Here is a 20,076-nt window from a genome sequence, read left to right as displayed (position 1 = left end):
ACAGTAAGCAAATCAGTCCACTAGCTCCTCAGCTGCATGTTGCTCAGACGGGTCGTGCCTTGTCTAGGCAGATTTGGTGTCATCTTCTTTTTAATTTTATTTTTTAATTTTTTTAAAATGGCTGCACCCCAACATATGGAAGTTCCCGGGCCAGGGATGGAATCTGAGCCACAGCTGTGGCAACGCTGGATCCTTTAACCCACTGTGCAGGGCCGGGGATCAAACCTGCACCTCTGAAACCACAGGAGCCCCTGCAGTCAGATTCTGAACCCACTGAGCCACAGCAGGTACTCCTAGACTTGGAGTCTGGAGGGAAGGACTGCCACACGGCAGAGGAAACGGAGGAGACGAACCCAAGCTGATCTCAGGAAAGGGCGTGATACCATCTCGGGTGCTGCCCACAGCAGGGTCAAGCCGCCCCTTGGAAATATGGGAGGCTTAGGGCAGACCAGTGAGGCAAAGGAACCCTGCAGGCATTTAACAGAAAATAGACGGCCCAGCCCCGCCCACCCAGGACCACGTGGGTGATTGCTCCACCCCCTGCCTGGCTGGCTTGAGTTCAGGGTCTCTACCCCTCACTTCTGGTGGTGTTCCTCAGAGTCGACACCTTCCTACCAGATCAAGCCTGCTGTTAATCGTCCCCTCATGACTCTCTGCACTTCCTAAACTTAGCCCTTTGAAAGTTCTATTTGTGCTTTAGTTAACTCAGAGCCCCGCGCTGCCCATACCCCCATCAGACAGCAGGGACGGAGGCAGGCAGCTTGGATATCATCTATTTTGTGTAGCCCACACGGCTCCAGCTGGAAGCCCCCCTAGTGTCTTGCGGGGGTGTGGCAGGTGTCTCAGGTGTGAGAGGGACAGGAGATGACCTCAGGAGACTGAAGGAGAGTGTCCTCCTGCTCTCAATTGCCATCTCTTGTTGCTTCATTGATTTCAGCTCCTGATGGGACTATGTTCACCCATTCATTAGAAGGTACTATGTCTCACTTCCACTTATTTATAATCGATTTTTTTTTTTTTTTTGTCTTTTTAGGGCTGCACCTGCAGCATGTGGTGACTTGACTGCCCAGGCTACGGATCAAATCAGAGCATTAGCTACTGGCCTATGCACAGCCGCAGCAATGCCAGATCCAAGCCACGTCTACGACCTACACCACAGCACACGGCAATGCCAGATCCATAACCCACTGAGCGAGGCCAGGGATCAAACCCACATCCTCATGGATACTAGTTGGGTTCCTCATCGCTGAGCCACAACAGGAACTCCTCATTTATTTTTCAATCTGCTTTGCCCCTGGCAGAGGAAATGAATCACTGTATCCAGGCTTGGCAGCTGGGAAGCTGAGTATTTTCCTTCCTGAAAGTAGGCGGAGGCCCAAGCACTACTCATCGCTCTGTGCAAAACAGAACCGCTGGCGAATCTGCCTTGTTATCAATGTTTGATCAGCGAATGCACGGAGTTGAGGCTGCGGTGCAGAAGGAGCATGGGCTTGGAGCGATCTGTCGGAGTCTCATTTTCCTCAGGCCCGCCGTTTGCTCTCCTGGGAGACATAAAATAACGCGGTCAGGGTGAGGATTACGTGAGATGACGTCCAGGGCTTGGCGCACAGGAGGTAATCAACGAAAACCCGGGTTCCTCCACACAGGGGTATGTAAACTGCGCGAAGGCAGAAAACCGAGTCCCCATGAAGCTAAGGTGTGCGTCGCCCCTCCCGACTTGGTTGTCACTAATCCTGCCATGTGTCAGTGTTTTAGGACCATTTTGAACTCCATGCTAAATGAATCCTCAAAACCTGTGGTGAGGGGGAGAGTTTCAAAACAATCCCTTTTTCAGGCTCCTCATTGTGTCCCTGTAACGCTGAATCAAAGATTATAACAGAGGATGAAAAACACAGCCGAACAGCAAACATTCCCCCTAAGCCCTCTGCAACTTTAAGCAGGAACTTTCGGGACACTGGACAAACTGGACCTGGAATGGAAAGTGGAGCAATGGCGCCACCACGTGGTGAAACTTCAAACGACAGCTTTGACGGCAGGTTTTTCATGAACTTGGATCTCCTCTGAGTTGCGGGGCTCTGCCTGATCCAAGGGCTGGCTCATCAGAGCATAGGGTGGACGGCGCCGCTCACAGGGACTGGCCGCGCTAACGTAGAGGAACGTCAAACAGCTGTGCTAGTGAGGGTGACAAAGAAGAGGGTGGGAATGGAGCAGATAAAAATGGATCCTCTCTACAGGGAAAAACAATAACCACCCTGGGGTTTATGGCTTGTGAGTGACACAGGAAGTATTTGGTTCTCCTTATTCCACCTGCCTCAAAAATCACCTGGAGAGCCTGGTAAAGGTGCAGGTTCCTGCCCCCGACCGACTGAGTCAGGACCTCTGGGGATGGAGGCTGGGAGTCTGCATGTTTAGCAAGTACCCTGGGCAAGTTAGGGGGGTTAGCATTGGGGCCAGAAAGGGACCAGAGCCATGAATGAGGAGCCGTGAAGGCTCACTGAGCTCAGCCTATAAAGATGCACAGAGAAGACAAGGCGGGGGAGGAATGATCACATTTAAGAGACAGACCCTTGAAGAGAAAGGGAAGCCTGAATATAGGCAGACCCTTGGAGGTTATTGTGGCTTTGGTTACAGACCACTGCAATAAAGCTGATATCACTTACAACATGGTTAAGGGGGAAATATGAATAACAAAACAATATTATTGTATTACAAAATTTTTGCAAAGGAGTTCCCGTTGTGGCTCCGTAGGTTAAGAACCCGACTAGTGTCCATGAGAATGCGGGTGCGTTAAGGATCCAGTATTGTCTTGAGCTGTGGTGTAGGTCACAGACACGATCCTGCGTTGCTGTGGCTGTGGTGTAGGCCAGCAGCCGCAGCTCCAATTCAACCTCTAGCCTGGGCACTTCTGTATGCCGCAAGTGTGGTCCTGAAAAACAAAAAATTTAAAAATTAACATTTTTTTTAAAAAAGACCCCCCACACACACACACACAAACGCAGCTGATGCCTTTGCCAGTCTCCTCCCACAGTGAATCGGGGTTGGCCAGTGGAACCAATAGGATTTGGTACAAGAGACACTGTGTGACTTCTGGGGCCACCACTACACTATAACTAGGTCACAGATGCAGCTTGGATCCTGCGTTACTGTGGCTGCGGTGTAGGCCTGCAGCTGCAGCTCCAATTCAACCCCTAGCCTGGGAACCTCCATATGCCACAAGTGAGGCCCTAAGAAGAAAAAAAATTTTTTTTTGCTTAAAGGAAAGAAAAACTTTATATGGGCATTTTTTTTTTTTAAGTCTGAAAAGTTATATACCAATATGTCAAAATGGATGGGGGAGGGATTTCAACTAATTTTTATTTTTTCCTTTTAAATCTATTGATTTTTCTGTAAATATGTCTTGGCTTTGGAATTAAAACATCATTAAAAAAAAAAAGCAAATACTGCAGTAAAGCAAGTCACAGGAATTTTTTGTTTTCCCAGCGCATATCAAAGTTACGGTTACATTATTCTGTACTCTCTTAAGTGCACAATAGCATTATGTCTGCAAAAACAATGTACCTACCTTAATTTAAAAATACTTTAGGCATTCCCATCATGGCTCAGCTGAAATGAATCTGACTAGTAACCACGAGGACACAGGTTCGATCCCTGGCCTTGCTCAGTGGGTTAAAGATCCCGTGTTTCTGTGGCTGCGACATAGGCCAGCAGCTACAGCTCCAATTCAACCCCTAGCCTGGCAGCCTCCATATGCTGCTGGTGTGGCCCTAAAAAGTCAAATAAAATAAAATAAAAATACTTTATTTTTTAAAATGCTAACGATTATCTGACAATACAGGGTTGCACAAAACTCCATCTATTAAAAAATGCAATATCTTTGAATTGCAATAAAATGAGGTATGCCTATAGTAGACTGCTAGACACACACACACACACACACACACACACACACACGAACACAGTCCTGTATGTTGAACTGGCTGAATATATGGATGGGATTTTTGTTTGTTGGCAGAAGGAAATTTCGGTGGCTGGTAAATGTAAAAACAAAACAAAACCTTCTTCTGTAGCATTTGCCTGTTTCTGTCGTATAGACACTTCCACTATGGCCTATATCCGGTCACAGTGTGACATTGTCAACTGAACACAGAGGAAATGCACCATCCGATGGTGTCTCACCATCCAGATTCAGCCATGGGTCACCCCAGAAGCACAGGTAATAGCAAACTGTAATAAAATAAGTAGGACGTGATGCATGTTGTTCCTAATATCATTTTCTTAATTGTAAGTTTATATCATTTAATTTTTCAAATAAGTAGTTTTCCGGCAAAATCCCTACACATGTGACAACCAGCTCTCACGAGCGGGTACGAGCCAGTTTCCAGGACACCATCCCTCTACCCCAAGGACCTTCTGCGTTACCTTAAGGCCAGAGATGGAGGCCCAGGGCTGCCCCTGCAGAGGGGGCTGCTGAGACTGACTCTCAGGAAAGGGCTTTCTGACGCAGCCTTCCTGAGGCAGGTTGGGAGGCCTCTTCTCTCTCCTCAAGGCTCAAGATTAGCCCCCACCAGCGTGGAGTGGCCGCCTGTCTCAGCCCTCTGTGGTCCCCTCCCTGGAGCTGGGGGTACGTGCATTTCCAGCCACCGTCTAGAGCACAGTGAAGCCCCTGGCCGGTGGGAGGGGCTCACTGATGACTTACTGGTGAATGAATTCCACCCACCCAGAGTCCGAAGAGCTGGGTCTGAGGTTCTAGGTCACCAGGTGGTGTGACTTTGCAGTCCCTGGGCCTCAGTTTCCTCATGTGCAGGGGGAGGGCTTGAGCCATCCCTCAGCCAGGGTCCCAGGACTCTCTTTCTAGGACAATCATTTCCAAGACGCCCAACCTGGGGCCCTGGCCAGGTCAGCGTACCTCCCGGGCTTAACTTCCTTACAGGGTCAAGGGTCTCCGACCTCTCCTGGGTTGACCCTGAGGCCACTGTTGTGAGAGGCTCCCCCACGTGGAAGGCTTTAGCTAAGAACCCACCTGTCCCATGAACGGCAGGATTCCAACTCCACAGACAGGACTTCCCCAGAAATTCCACAGAGGGGTGTGGCTGTCACCAGGCCAGGGCAGCCTTTCGGATGCCAGCTGCCAGGGCAGCCTCGGTACCTGTCAGGGAAACTTCCAGCCCCAGCTCCCTTCCCCTCTCTCCCGGGGAAGATGTCACTACAACGAGAAGCCATGGGGAATCCTGAATATATGAAAGGCACTCAATTGTACATTCTTTCCTGTCTTTTTAGGGCCCCCAGGGCATATGGAAGTTCCCAGGTTCGGGGTTGAATCGGAGTTGCAGCTGTAGGCCTACACCACAGCCACAGCCACAGCCACAGCCATAGCCACGCCAGATCCAAGTCACGTCTGCGACCTACACCACAGCTCAGGGCAACACCGGATCCTTAACCCACTGAGCAAGGCCAGGGATCAAACCCGAAACCTCATGGTTCCTAGTCGGGTTCAGTACCACTGAGCCACAATGGGAACTCCCTCAACTGTATGGTCTTAAATGGTGAATTTTATATTGAGTGAATTGTATCTTAAATTTTAAAAAGCCTTGGAATACCTATGAAAGGAGGGGAAAGAAAGAAGACGAGGAAAGGAGGGGAAAGAGAAGACAACGAAATCAGAGCGGCTCCTGCGGGTAGAGAGAAGCTGAGAGAATGTTCTGGGATTCTCTGGACCAACTCCCACGGGAAGGGTTTCCTTTTGGAGTAGAAATTCAAACTGAGGGCGTGATCCTATTACCTGCTTGAATGTATTGGACAATTAGGGTTAGATGACACCCCAGCGCTGCATTCTAGAAGGAGGGCAAGTCCAGGAGAGAAAGACGAGGGGCCGGCTGACCTCGCGGGCTTCCTTCCTACCTGGCTCTTCGCTGTTCTAAGACACGTGGCAGCTGCGGGTCTGGGTTCCCCCCTCCGCCCAGAAGCCCTTGTGGAAAAAAACCCTTTCCCCTTTTGGTTAGCTGCGACTGAGCTGGAATTTTCCAAAAGGAAGGAACGTTTCCTTGCAAACTTAGGGAACCAACAAAGCACAAAGGGTTTAGAAAAAAAGAAAACACCAGCCACACAACCCATTCCAGCGAGTGGAAATTTCCACTGCCGTCGAAGCAGAGCGAAGCTGGGGGAAGAGTGGCTGCGACTCCCGCGCGCTGACTCGCCCCCTTCCAGGCGTCTTGCCTTCTCCTCTCTCTGAGCTCCCCCTGCACAGCCAGGGTGGGGAGGGAGCCCGGCGTGGGGGGGTCCATGAAGCCACGTCCTGGGCACCAGAGGAGGGGTCCTGAGTGGCCTTTCCGGGCGCTGCTTTCAGTTCACCCCAGAGTTACGGAGACAGATCCGCTGCAAACCGCACAAGCCACCCAGGCATCTCCTGCTTCCAGAAGTAACCTGTCCAGGATGACCCGGCGCCAGGCTGGATGGCGTGGGGGGGCCACAGAGCTGACCGCCTGGCATCGGGCACCTGGGAAGCCAGGCCAGCCCAGGCCCTTCTGTGGCTGCGAGGGGTGGAGTGGGGCCTCGTCCCCACCGAGCAGAGGAACCTCAAACCTCGGAAGGCGGCATGGGCCAGTGTGAGGCGGGGGTGGAGTGCCGGATGGGGGTGCGGGGAGTTGAGCTATCGGAAACTTCGCTCTCCAGGGGGTGGAGGGTGTTTTGCTGCCGGTGGGGCTGGAGCGACTGGATGGGGACCACGAGCCTAAGGGCTGTCACGGCGCAGATCACAGATGGGAAACACGGAGGGAGGCACGCATCTTCCTCAGCCCGCGGTCACCAAGCCTCTCAACATCACCAACCACGGCCCGGAGCCCACTGTTCCTTTCAGAGGGTCCCGGCTTCCCGCAGACAGCCTCCCACCTCCCTGCGTAGCCCTGAGTTTTGCTGCAAGTGCTCACAAGTGTTTGTGAATCAATCCCGGGGGCTCCTGGAAGCCCTGCATCTGCAGTGGCAGGTGCCTGCCGACCCTGGGACAGCCCCTGCACATCTGCCTAAAGTTCTGGGAGGTGAGCCTCTTTGTCCTGGGCCCTCAAGGGCATTCCCCAGAAGGTGCTCTCTTTACACACACACACACTTCTCTCAAGGCTGGCACACGGGGTGACGGGGCTGAGACTCCAGCCACCCTGGGCACCTGGGTCTCGAAGAGTCTGGCCCAGGGCACAGGTTGCTCTCTTCCCTTCTCAGAACGTGCCCCGTGGTCTTATCCAAGAGCCTTTCAATTTGGCTTTGTCTGGTATCACCCAATTTTTTTTTTTTTTTTTTTTTTTTTTTTTTGTCTTTTTTAGGGCTGTACCCTTGGCATAATGGAAGGTCCCAGGCTAGGGGAAGTCGCAACCTCATGGTTCCTAGTCGGATTCGCTTCCACGGCGTCATGACGGGAACTCCTGGTATCACCCAATTTTAAGACATGCCTTTTCATTCTGGAAACACCATGGAGATTAGAATTGGCATCCCCTTTTTTGCCCAGGGAATTCTTTTCAGTCAGTCTGTAGATTCAAATCTAAATGTGGGACTGGAGTTCAGCGGGACCCCACGCCCAGAGCATGCAAACGCCGGATGGGATTGCTGAAGGAGGATGCTGAACACCCTCCAGCAGAAGCAGCCCCCTCCTGGGGTAGGGGGTGCACTGAGGGATGGGCTGGGGGGCTGGCATGTGCCCACTGACGTATATGGAATGACTGTCCAATGGGGACCTGCTGTAGAGCACAGAGAAGTCTACTCGATATTCTGTGATCATCTATGTGGGAAAAGAATCTAAGAGAGAATAGACGTACGTACACGTATAACTGAATCACTCGGTTGTACAGCAGAAATGGTCACAACCCTATAAATTAACTATCCTTCATTAGAACTTTAAAAACATGAAAAAAAAATTGAAAAAGACAAGCGATAACAAACGCTGGAGAGGGCGTGGCGAAAAGGGACCCTTCCTACACGGTTCGTGGGAATGTAAATTGGTGCAACCACCGTGGAGAACAGTATGGAGGTTCCTCAAAACACTAAAGATAGGAGTTCCCGTCACGGTTCAGTAGTTTAGGAACCTGACTAGTAACCATGAGGATGTGGGTTCCATCCATGGCCTCGCTCAGTGGGTTAAGGATCCGGCTTTGCTATGAGCTGTGGTGTAGGTTGCAGACGTGGCTAGGATCTGGCATAGCTGTGGCTGTGGTGTAGGCTGGCAGCTGCAGCTCTGAGGACCCCTAGCCTGGGAACTTCCATATGCTGCAGGTGTGGCCAAAAAACAAACAAAAAATCTAAAAATAGACCTACTGTATGATCCAGCAAGCCCACTCCTGGACTTATATCTGGAGGAAAACCATAAGATGAAATGATATATTCAACCCAGTGTTCACTGCAGCACACCATTTATAATAGCCAAGACAGGAAGCAACCTAAATTTAAAGAGAAACCAGGAGTTCCCATCGTGGCGCAGTGGTTAACGAATCCGACTAGGAACCATGAGGTTGCGGGTTCGGTCCCTGCCCTTGCTCAGTGGGTTAAGGATCCGGCGTTGCTGTGAGCTGTGGTGTAGGTTGCAGACGCGGCTCAGATCCCGCGTTGCTGTGGCTCTGGCGTAGGCCGGTGGCTACAGCTCCGATTCGACCCCTGGCCTGGGAACCTCCATATGCCGTGGGAGCGGCCCAAGAAATAGCAAAAAAGCCAAAAAAAATAAAATTAAATTAAATTTAAAAAAATAAAGAGAAACCAAAGCAGCCCTCCAGGCACAGTCCTGCAGAATGTCTCAGAGCCCAGGGGCTGGTCAGGGGAGACTCTGGGGGCCTGAGGTCTGTTCTCTCTGCTGCAGCATCTGGCGCTGCCCCGGGGCTCTGGTACTTCAAGGAAATAGCCCGCTAGCCATTTTGCTACACATGTTTTGATTATTAAAATTTTGATATTGATTTTAGGCTCCTGGACCAGGGACGTCAGCAATCGGAAGGTCTCTGCAGCAACGCCTGACCCCCAAAGGACCATGAAGCCTTGCTCATGTCTGTCCACGGAATCCTTTCCAGGGACTGTCTAACTGTAGGCCTGAGGTACACTTGGTGGAGCCAGAACAGCAGAGGAAGAAGGAGAATGAGAAGAGAGAAGCTCATAGGAGATGCTCCCTGACACCCCAGAAACTGAGAGCTCCAGGGAGACCTACTCCCTGTCCTTGGCCATGAGCAGCTGGTATTAGCAATCCAGTCCTGCCGGCCCCTTAGGACAGAGCAGGGTGTGCCTGTGGGACAGATCACAATGCCCTGGCAGCAGTGTGCTTCCATCACGTAGGGACTGACTCTCCAACAGAACAATCTAGCTCCCCTCAGAGGTCCTCTGAGCTTGGCTTGCTTGATACCTGAGGGCAAAGCCTCCTTCGGGCCTTGATCTTACCCCATTCCTTCCTGCACCATCTTGTGGGGCCATTGGGACTTTGGACCAGATGGAACCCAGGATCTTGGCATCTTTTTAGATGCAGTTGCCAGGTGAGTGAAACAGACATGAGTGTCCTGAATGCAGAGGAAGGGGCTCCTGTGGGCTGGGCTGTGAGGAGGCGGGGCCAGCCAGGGCAGCACGACCTGGGCAGGTTGGGGGAGGGGAGAGGCCATTCGAGGCAGAGGGACCGGGAGTCGGTCCCCATGATGGGGCATGTCCAGCCCAGTGAGGCCTCTCTGCCATGGACATCGGCAGGAGATCTTGCCCAGGAGGAACGACACGGCGGACAACTTGCCTTTATCGCAGAAGAGCACGAGACAGGCAGAGACGGGCCCGGGGCGGGGGCAATGGATGGTGCCCGCAGCAATCCTCATTCCAGCCAACAACCATCCAGACCGAGGCATGCAAAGCATTTTCATAGCCCTTACCACATGCCAGGCAGCAGCCAGGCTGTGCAGACATGTTATCTCCTCTAAGCCTCATGACAGTCCTAAGACAAAGGTATTATTACAGTCTTCATCTTAGAGATGGCGAAACTGGGGGACAGAGGAGCGCGTCCCTTGCCTGAGGACCCACCAGCAAACCCAAGGGTCTGGAGCTGGAGCCCACCCCACACCTGACCATGAAGTCACCCTTCTACCAGTTTAAGCCCTGGTGGGTGGCTCCTGATATGAGGAGCACGGCGGAAAATGCACAGCAGAGGACAAGACACAGCCTTGCTCTTGGGATGCTGGAGTGGACGTTTTCTACATGGGTACTTGATTCATGGGCAGTCAGCGTCGGCCCTGGAGATGCTAAGATGGAAGAAAATGTCCTTGGGAAACTCTTAACCCAGGGGGAGCCGGAGCATCTAGGATTATCCAGAACACTGGGTATAGACTGTGATGTAATGAGCGCTGGCCGTTCAAACACAGGCCAGTGGGAGATGGCATCAGGCCTGGACCAGGGGGAGGGGAGGCTCTCACCAAAGTCCTGTCCCAGCCTGGGGGCAGCCCATCCAGGGCCCCTTTGAACCCAGAGCTCCAGACAGGTACTGGCTAGCCCAGCCCGGTGGGGCCAGTTCCAGTGTGGCCAGAGAGAAGGATGGGGGGTTGGGGGAGCTGGGGAGGGGGGATCCACAGCATAGGTTGCCTCCCGCTCCACTCTCAGTTTTGTTCCTGGGTGGCAGTGGGGCTTGAAGCTTATTTTCCCAATTTGGTTCCTATGTCCCCACCCCATCTGAATCAGAATCATCTGGCTTAAGGTTGCAGATTCCCAGGCCCCATTCAGGATCTCTGGGAATGAAAGGGGGAGCCCTGGAATTTGAAAAACACCTGGTCCTAGAGATTCATCATCCCTCCCACCCCCTGCCCCACTGTCCTCCCTCCCCTTAAATGCTGATTTTGGAAACACAGTAAGAAGAGCAGGATGTAGAGGGGAGTTAATGAGTTTGGCTCTAGAGCTGTTTTCAGATATCCAACAGGGAGTGAGATATTAAAAGCTACAGCTCAGAGGAGCCCCTGGGGTTGGGATGGATCTAGAGATTGAAGAATATAACCATAGGGAGTTCCCGTTGTAGCTCAGTGGTAATGAACCCGAATGGGATCCAGGAAGATGTAGGTTTGACCCCTGGACTTGCTCAGTGGGTCAAGGATCCGGTGTTGCCGGTGTTGCCGTGAGCTGTGGTGTAGGCTGGCAGCAGTAGCTCTAATTCGACCCCTAGCCTTGGAACTTCCATATGTTTCAAGTGTGGCCCTAAAATACAAAACAAAACAAAAGCACACAAGAGGCCAGCAAAAGGCATCGTCCCGGAGAGCAAGTGACTCTGCTGGAGGGCTGGACCACCACACCCCAGGCCAGCAGCCCCTTCTTCCAGCAGAGATGGCCCAGGCTAGCTGAACGACTGAGCATTTTGGTCCAAGAAGGAGTGAAAACATCTAACAGGTTCTTAAAGCGCCCCCACCTGGTTAAACTTCATGTTACAGACCTCACTGAAAATTTCATTTTTAATCCTGCACATCCAAGATGGAGTGTGAGTTAAATATTCATTTCCCTGGGAGAGTCATTAGGGGACAGTAGAAACTGTGGGAATAACTGGACATAGCCAAGGACTGTGAGTGGAATGAGAACGGTGGGCTGAAGGAGCAGGAAAGGTGATCAGAAATGTGGGGGAGAGATTACAGAGAGTGGGGCCCGGACATATGGGTTTAGGAAAATGATGGTGAACAACGCAAATTAATGGTGCCAAGGAGACGGAGGATGAAAATAGAGAAAGGATCCTTTGATCTGACAATTAGGAGACCCCGATGACACTTAAGAGGCCAGATGAGAGTAGTGATGGGAAAGAAACCCATCAGATAAGTCCCTGGTGCCAAGGATTGAGGGATAAAATGGAAAGCAGCCTGCGTACACCTTTCCTTTGAAGAGTTTGTTAATGGGGTAGACAGATAAGAAGGCAAGGGATGAGAATTTGCAAAAGTAACATGAAAGAGGACCTGGGTGTAGCTGGAGGTGGAGAGAAAGGATCCAGTCAACGAGAGGCGATTAAAGATGCGAGATAAAAAGGGAGGAGGCTGGGGTGTGATGGTTGAGTGGGACTCCCGGGTGGAGAAGAGGAGACGGGTGATGAGGAGACCAGGTGGAGGGACCAAGCCTGGAAAAGGACCTCTTTCTCCAGGAAAGAAGACAAGTGAGGACACAGGTGTTCTCAGGTGGAGACGAGGGTTTATTAAAACATGAGACATGTCCCCTCTTCCTTTCCCCTTTAGTGACTAAAAAGCAAGGTCACGTGTAGTTGAAATTTGCCCAACTGGGAAGACATCCGGTGATGAAGGATTTCGGGGAAGGGGCAAGATGCATGGGTGATGCGCCTGCCCGCTGGGTGCTTGGCCTCAGCTTCGGGCCCGCTTCTCCTAAAAGGATGGGCATTGCTGATGCAGTGGGTTCAGCTCTGACAACTGCATGTGACAACAGTGGAATTTTAGACATCGAGGAGCCAGGGGACGCAAGGGTTCCCTTGGGAACAATTTCTGATGCTTCGTCTGCTTCATTCCTTGTTCATATAATGTTATTACTAATTTTTACTTCTTGCCCAAAGAACATTGCCAATACCTGGATGTTTTAAAAATCAAGATTTCATTTTTCCATGTTGTGCTTTTTTTTTTTTTTTTTTTGTCTTAATCCCCATAGTTCTGTGATTTTTATGTGGATCTAACCAGATCGGAGATTTCTGCAGACTGTATTTTCCAGAAAACGGCCACAGCAGCATTTCAAGTGCACATGCTTGTCTGGAAACTGGGCCACTCTCCCATCCCAGGGGAGAGTCTTTTTTCTTCCCCTTTGAATCTGGATGGGACTTTGCGACTGCCTCCCTGAATGGAGGTGGAGGCGACACTGTAATTTCCAAAACTTGGTCATAGAAAGTGAGTTGACCTCTGCCGGGCTCTCTGGGGCCCTCTCCCTCGGAACCCAGCTCCTGTGTCCCAGGAAAGCTCAAGGCGCACGTCGGTGTCCTGGCCAATCGATGTATCACCAGTTACCAGCCATGTGATCGAATGAGCCTCAGATAAACCATCCAGCTGTGTCCTGTTTGAATTCCTGATCCATAATAAATGCTTGTCTCATGCAACTAAGTTTTAGGGTGATTTTTTAATGCAGCCCTAATAACTGGCAAACTGGTTTTGTTGGATAACTTTTGCATTTGTTAGCATGAGCATGGACTCATGTTGTTCCATAGTCATAATTATTTTATTGGCTGCAAGATATTTTGAATTGATATGGTATAGCTTATGTAAATATGGTGCTTTTCTTGGCTATTTAAACGGTTTCTCATTTTCCACTACTTACATAATGATATAAAAAGTTGTGCCGAGAGATTTTTTTTATTTTTCTTTGAATTGCTTCCTTGGGACAAATTCCCAGAAGGGAAATTACTTCAGGGTGTAAACATTTTTCTGACTCCACAAATGTACTACCAAATTGCTTCTCAAAACTGCCATCACTAGATCCTACCATCCATTGTGTTTGGCAGGTTGGGTATATAAAAGCAGCTCAAATTTGTTTTGAAGTGGGGCATAAATAAATAACTGCATTAAAGAAAAACCTTTACTAGATTATCATTAATTTAATCAGTGAAAATTGTACATTATCATTGCCTATAATGTGTATATCCCGGGTGAGTACTGAGGCTGAAATTTGGTTCTATTTAAAAGTGTTTTTTCTGGAGTTCCCATCCTGGCTCAGTGGTTAACAAACCCGACTAGTATCCATGAGGTTGTGGGTTCGATCCCTGGCCTTGCTCAGTGGGTTAAGGATCTGGTGTTGCCATGAGCTGTGGTGTAGGTCCCAGACACGGCTCAGATCCCGAGTTGCTGTGGCTGTGGTTTAGGCCGGCAGCTGTAGCTCCAATTTGACCCCTAGCCTGGGAACTTCTATCTGCCCCAGGTGCGGCCCTAAAAAGGAAAGAAAAAAAAATATTTTTTTAATAAATAAAAAATAAAAATGGTTTTTCTGGAGTTCCCATGATGGCACAGTGGAAACGAAACCAACTAGAAACCATGAGGTTTCAGGTTTGATCCCTGGCCTCGGCTTAGTGGGTTAGGGATCCGGCGTTGCCATGAGCTGTGGTGTGGGTCAAAGACATGTTTCGGATCTGGCGTTGCTGTGGCTGTGGTGTAGGCCGGCAGCTGTAGCTCTGATTCAATCCCTAGCCTGGGAACCTCCATATGCTGTGGGTTCCACCCTAAAAAAAAAGAAAAAGAAAGAAAAAGGGTTTTTCCTTATTTTAAAAATGGCCAAAAATTATATACATAAAATGTATATTCTTTATCCTGTAATGAATTTAAGAGCTCTTGAAATCACTATTTTTTAAGCTTCAAGTCACAATTCATTAGCAGATTATGAAATTAAGTGGCTCATAACCAACATTAAAGAAAAATTAGAATAGAAATAAAAATATACGAAAATTACATTCTAATAATCTTATCAGAATAGAAAAAAAGTACCACTCCACATGTAGTGAGTTTTCGCATGTGTGAAAATTTTTGTCTCAATATAAGTATGTACTGGGTCCTAATGTAAAATGTTCTTTTTCATGGTGAAGGAGGCAACAAAATGTTTTTTAAAATTGGCCTTATAAAGACAAATTAACTAACCCCTTTTCATATTGATGTGAACATTTCTAAAGCTACATCTTCCCTGGGAGGATTCCCGTTGTGGCCCAGTGGTTAACGAATCAGACTAGGAACCATGAGGTTGTGGGTTCGATCCCTGGCCTCGCTCAATGGGTTGAGGATCTGGAGTTGCCGTGAGCTGTGGTGTAGATCACAGATGTGGCTCAGATCTGGGGTTGCTGTGGCTGTGGCGTAGGCCAGCAGCTACAGCTCTGATTAGACCCCTAGCCTGAGAACCTCCATGTGCCTGGGGTGCAGCCCTAGAAAAAGACAAAATAAAATAAAAAATAAAGCTCCATCTTCCCTTTTTATTTTGAATTGTCTTCCTTCTCTGCTATTTGAATTTTTCACATAGTCAGGCCCAGCAACCTTTCATAATTTCTTATTTCAGCCAAAACCAGAAATGCATCTTGTTCCAATGAAGGTGATAAATGATCCATCCCATTTTTTTATCCCCTCAATTCATACTGGAGCATTCTCTGGACACCCCCAAACCAAACCTAAAAAAAAATTCATGTGGGCTCAGCAAAATGCAAAGTAAGCGCTCAGGCACAAATGCTCTTACGAGGTGGGCAGATTGAGAAGATGTGATAATCCTGAGCGCAGTTCCCTCTGTTCTCACTTGCAGCTGTCAGAGTTTATGTGGCATCAGCAAAAGGAGTTCTGGTGCAAGTGCTGAGTGAGCAAATGTTCTCACACTCCCCAAAGTCACAGAAAGTGAAAAAACGTTGAAGAAGAAGTAAAGCTGAAGATTTCCGAACACATGGATGCCTCAGAATAATAACGAGAGACGCGCTTGGGGACAGGGTGGATAGAGGCTAATAAAATGATAGTGACAAGAAGAATGGCTACGGTATAGTGTGTATTTACCAGGTCCCCCTGAGGTTTCTCATTATTTCCATTCTGCAGATGAGAAAAGTGCAGCCCCAGAAGGCTACGTGACTTACCTAAGGTTGCTCAGCTCGGTAATAGGTGCCTGGGATTTGAACTTGATCTTGATCCAGTAATAGGTGGCCTGGAATTTGCTCATGCGCTTGTTGAAGGCCTCGCCTCCAGGAGCCAGTGGTAACAATCAAAGGAAACCGGTGAGCGCCTGAGGGGAGTTCCTTAAATTTAGGCGTCTTAAAGAAATATGTCTGTTGCGCTGTGGGAACCTTCCAGACTTCCCCTTCTACTCTGGAGAGTGTCTTTCACAAGACCAGATCTTGTCATCTAGAACAAAAGCAGCCTCTGCCCTGTACAGGGCTGGAGAGAAGCGAGACTCATCTTCCGTATTCCGTCCGTTCTTTTGCTGGATTCTGTTTGGATCATGAAAATCCCTCATGTTGCAAAGTCCCAAAGAGGCTGTGGAGACCATGGCTCCCAACACAGAAACGGTTGCCGGTGTGTGTGGGGATTTTGACCCATCACGGCCTCCTTCTAGCTGTGTGAGGCTGCCACGTTTTCCTCACTTCTCAGATGGGGCTAATAATGGTACCTACCAATTAGGACAGACAGTGCCGTGTCCACAGTAAGGGGTACATTTGTGTCATTTCCATTATTATTACGTACTATAATGATTTATTTTGAAGTCAGTATACTTTATATTAACGATATTTTGGTTTTTTTCTGTTTTATCAGCAGCATATTTACAGATTGGGTGAGTGTTTATGTTGAGGTTTGTAAGTTACATTTAATCACCTGGCGTTTTCCTTTTTTTTTTTTTTTGTCTTTTTGCCTTTTCTAGGGCCGTTCCCTCGGCGTATGGAGGTTCCCAGGCTAGGGGTCAAATCGGAGCTGTAGCCACCTGCCTACACCAGAGCCACAGCAACACAGGATCCCAGCCGTGTCTGCAATCTAGACCACAACTCACGGCAACACCGGATCCTTAACCCACTGAGCAAGGCCAGGGATCAAACCTGCAACCTCATGGTTCCTAGTCGGATTCGTTAACCACTGTGCCACGACGGGAACTCCCCCACCTGGCGTTTTCTTACCTAAGTCCTCCATTTCCAGAACCCACGCTCTTTGGGTGGGGTGACCATGTCTCAGTTTACACATGTCGCAGTGTAATTGTTAATGATGTCCCCTTTCCACTCCAAAGCGTCTTAGCCTGGAAGAAAAATCGAATGGTCATCCTATTTGAAGAACCCCAACCCCTCCTAGCTCTAGTCACTGCTATATTATGTGATCTGGGTCAGGAGGCCCAAAGCCTGGCATAGAATCAAGGGCAGTGATCCTAATCATTTTTCAGGCCAGGCTCCCTGGACAGGCCGCAGAAGCCTTTGGACACCTTTCTAAATGCATTTTCAAATACATAACATTAAATGCACAGGATTAGAAAGAAATTCTGTAATTTTGAACAAAATGCTAATCAAAATATTGGAAAAACCAAATTGGGCTATAGTAATACATATGCTTTTTTTTTGGTCTTTTGTCTGTTTAGGGCCATACCCGCAGCATATGGAGGTTTCCAGGCTAGGGGTTGAATTGGGGCTGTAGCTGCTGGCCACAGCCACAGCAACTCGGGATCCAAGCCACATCTTCCACCTACACCACAGCTCACAGCAACACCGGGTCATTAACCCACTGGGTGAGGTCAGGGATCAAACTTGCGTCCTCATGGATACCAGTTGAGTTCATTAACCACTGAGCCAGGATGGGAACTCCTATATATGCTTTTTAATTAATGATTGAATAAGAGGTCTAGTGACAGGTTTAGTAGCCATTATAACTTCAAAGCACACAACAGTGAACGTGATACAGAAAACGCCTGTGATTTCTTTTAGTAGCAAAGCCACAGGTACCATTTCTGTTTGTTTTCTATGTTCATAATGGAATGTAACTTTTGCCCTGTCCAAGTTTACAGATGTCTTAAATTCTTTCCAGAGCTCCTGCGCTCTCCATTTAAAGAACCCCTGGACTTGGGTAGACATTTGTGGCGGGCAGGAGGAATGCAAAAAGCCCTACCATTTACCGCATGCATGTTGCACAAGCCATTTAATGGTCCTGTGACTCTGTTTCTCCTCTTTCATGGGAATGTTAATATCTACCTCACAAAATCACTTTGAAGATGAAATCAGGTAATGCATGGAAAAAGCTTAGTTCAGTGTCTGATGTGTCTTATTAGTTCTCCACGGGTAGTTCTGGCCAGAGTACTGTGGTTATTGCTGTCATTCTGAAGGTCTACTTAGGAAGAGTTAACACAGGCTCCCACAGGTCACCAAGTATCATTCATCTTGACTCATGTGCGGCCAGCAGGGTGCAGCAAATGCCACATCACAGTATATAAGTTTAGGTGGAAAAGAAAACGGAACCGGGAGTGGGAACCAAGCATCCTCTCTGCTCACACACACAATGAACTAGAGCAGCTAGGTTCCCTCTGCCCCTTTGCTTGGTCCACAGTTCTGGAACAGTGACCAGTCCCTGTTCTAAGCTCAAGCCCACCCAGACCACCAAAGCACTGTCATGGTGAAGCTGGAAGTTCAGGAATCAGTCTGAGACCAGCGGTTTATAAGTGCCCCATGTTAACCCTGCAGCGTTTTCACTATGTAATTGGGGAGCATGGGTGCTGGGTCCTGGGGAGAATTTTGACACAAGGGGGCCTCTCAATCTACTTTCACTGGCTCCTTACACTCATCTGTGTTATCCAAGCTTTCACCTGTTCTCCACGTGGGCCCAGGAGCCACCAGGGTTTACACAGGCTATGCCCAACTTTGGCACATCAACTTAGGATATCCTGCTCTGTCTTACACATCAATTCAGGATATCCTGCTCTGTCTTCGCTTATCCCACCATGATGAAGTTACCGCCTTCTGTTACTCTGTGCAGAAATCACCCCGTAAGCCTTTGAACCTGGGCTCCCAGTGCACACATAGAAAGAAACCATCCCTATTACAGTGGCAGAGAGCAAGTTGTAGGCACCAAGGCGTTATCACCTTATCCCTTTGCAACCTTTCTCCAGGATATCCAAGAAATGAGACGCAATTAAATAGGATGATGGTAGGAACAGGCGGCATGAAAGAAGCAAGCTGAGGTATCTTTTGAAAACGCTGCCCCAGGGGATGGATGGAGGCAGTGGATCTGGTCGCTGAGTTCCCCCAACCCGCCCGGACTGCTGCGCTGGGCGGAGGTTATGGCTCGCTTCGCGATGGGTGGTGTTGGTCACTCACGTCTGGGGGCATCAAGGTCCCCCTGGAAGCCGGGTCTGTGCGCTTCCTGGACAAGTTCAGCATAGGGCAGCCCGGTGCTACGGGGTCCTGTTCCTGTACGGTGCTCGCTCTGCCCTCCCCTTCGCCCTCCCGCTTCCCGCCCCAGACCTGGCTGTCGGCTCCGCGACGCTCTGGCCGAGTCCGGAGGCAGAGAAGTCACTTCCAGGCTTCGCTGCGGCTCCGCGGAGCCACGTGGGGGCTGAGCTTGGCGGTCGAGTTCTCCACTTGGGCCGATTATTTGCACCTGCTGCTGGCTGCCGCCCGGGCGCGCAATCCGCTAGGCTCTTCCACGATGTTCTTCCGGGCTGCGGCCGTGTCAGATTTCTATGTTCCTGTCTCTGAAATGCCTGAACACAAGATCCAGTCATCTGCGAGCCCACGGCAGGAAGATGGTGCCAAAAATACTTTCTCTTTTGGTTAAAGACGGGGCTCCCAAAGCATTTATAATTTAAATGGGAGACTGACACCCCCCCCCCATCGTAATTGACTGTGCACGGAGTGCTTTGGAAATTGATCGACATCAAGTGGTGGTGGCCAATATCCTTGATTTACCACGGTCATTTGTGGTTATTATCATCAAAGACTCAGAAACCAAGTTATTGTTATCAGAAGTAGAAAAGGGCATCGAGACAGAAGATAGTGGATGATCTTCAGGCTCCACATACAGCTTTGACACATGACGAAACTGAAGCAAAAAGCCCATAGTTACACAGGATCAAAAATTGTTCAGTGGACCAGGGCTCTTACAGATGGTGAGAACGAGAATAAATCTTTTGCTTTAGAAAGACAGAGAAAATGAAGGGGGAAAGCTGTGAGTGGTGTGCAAATGAGTGTGTTTGGGTCTTTCAAAAGTCCTTTTATACTCATTCAAAAGTGAAAACAGGAGTTCCCATTGTGGCTCAGCTGTAACAAACCTACTAGTATCCATGAGGATGCCTGTTCCATCCCTGGCCTCGCTCAGTGGGTTAAGGATCTAGTGTTGCCATGAGCTGTGGTGTAGGAGGCAGATGCAGCTTGGATCTGGAGTTGCTGTGGCTGCGGTGTAGGCTGGCAGCTGTAGCTCCAATTCAACCCCTAGCCTGGGAACCTCCATATGCCCCGGGTGTGGCCTTAAAAAAAAAAAGAAAGAAACAAAGGCAAAGCAGTTATCACCAGACCACCTGACACGCTCACCTGAATGTTATCTTGATTTTGAAAATGAACCCAAGCTGCTTTTCCCCTTAAAAAAAAAAAAAAAAAAAGAGCTTATTGGCAATTATATTCCTCAAAATATGCATGTGGGCCCTAAATATCAATCT

General features: G+C 49.2%; 1 pseudogene; it reads left to right on the top strand.

The window, feature by feature from the left end:
* LOC110257579 lies at positions 17,247-19,715 on the top strand (annotated as a pseudogene).

The sequence above is a fragment of the Sus scrofa genome, chromosome 18 (assembly GCF_000003025.6).
Source record: "Sus scrofa isolate TJ Tabasco breed Duroc chromosome 18, Sscrofa11.1, whole genome shotgun sequence".
Classification (NCBI taxonomy): domain Eukaryota; kingdom Metazoa; phylum Chordata; class Mammalia; order Artiodactyla; family Suidae; genus Sus; species Sus scrofa.
This window is presented reverse-complemented; position numbering and strand designations above follow the sequence as displayed.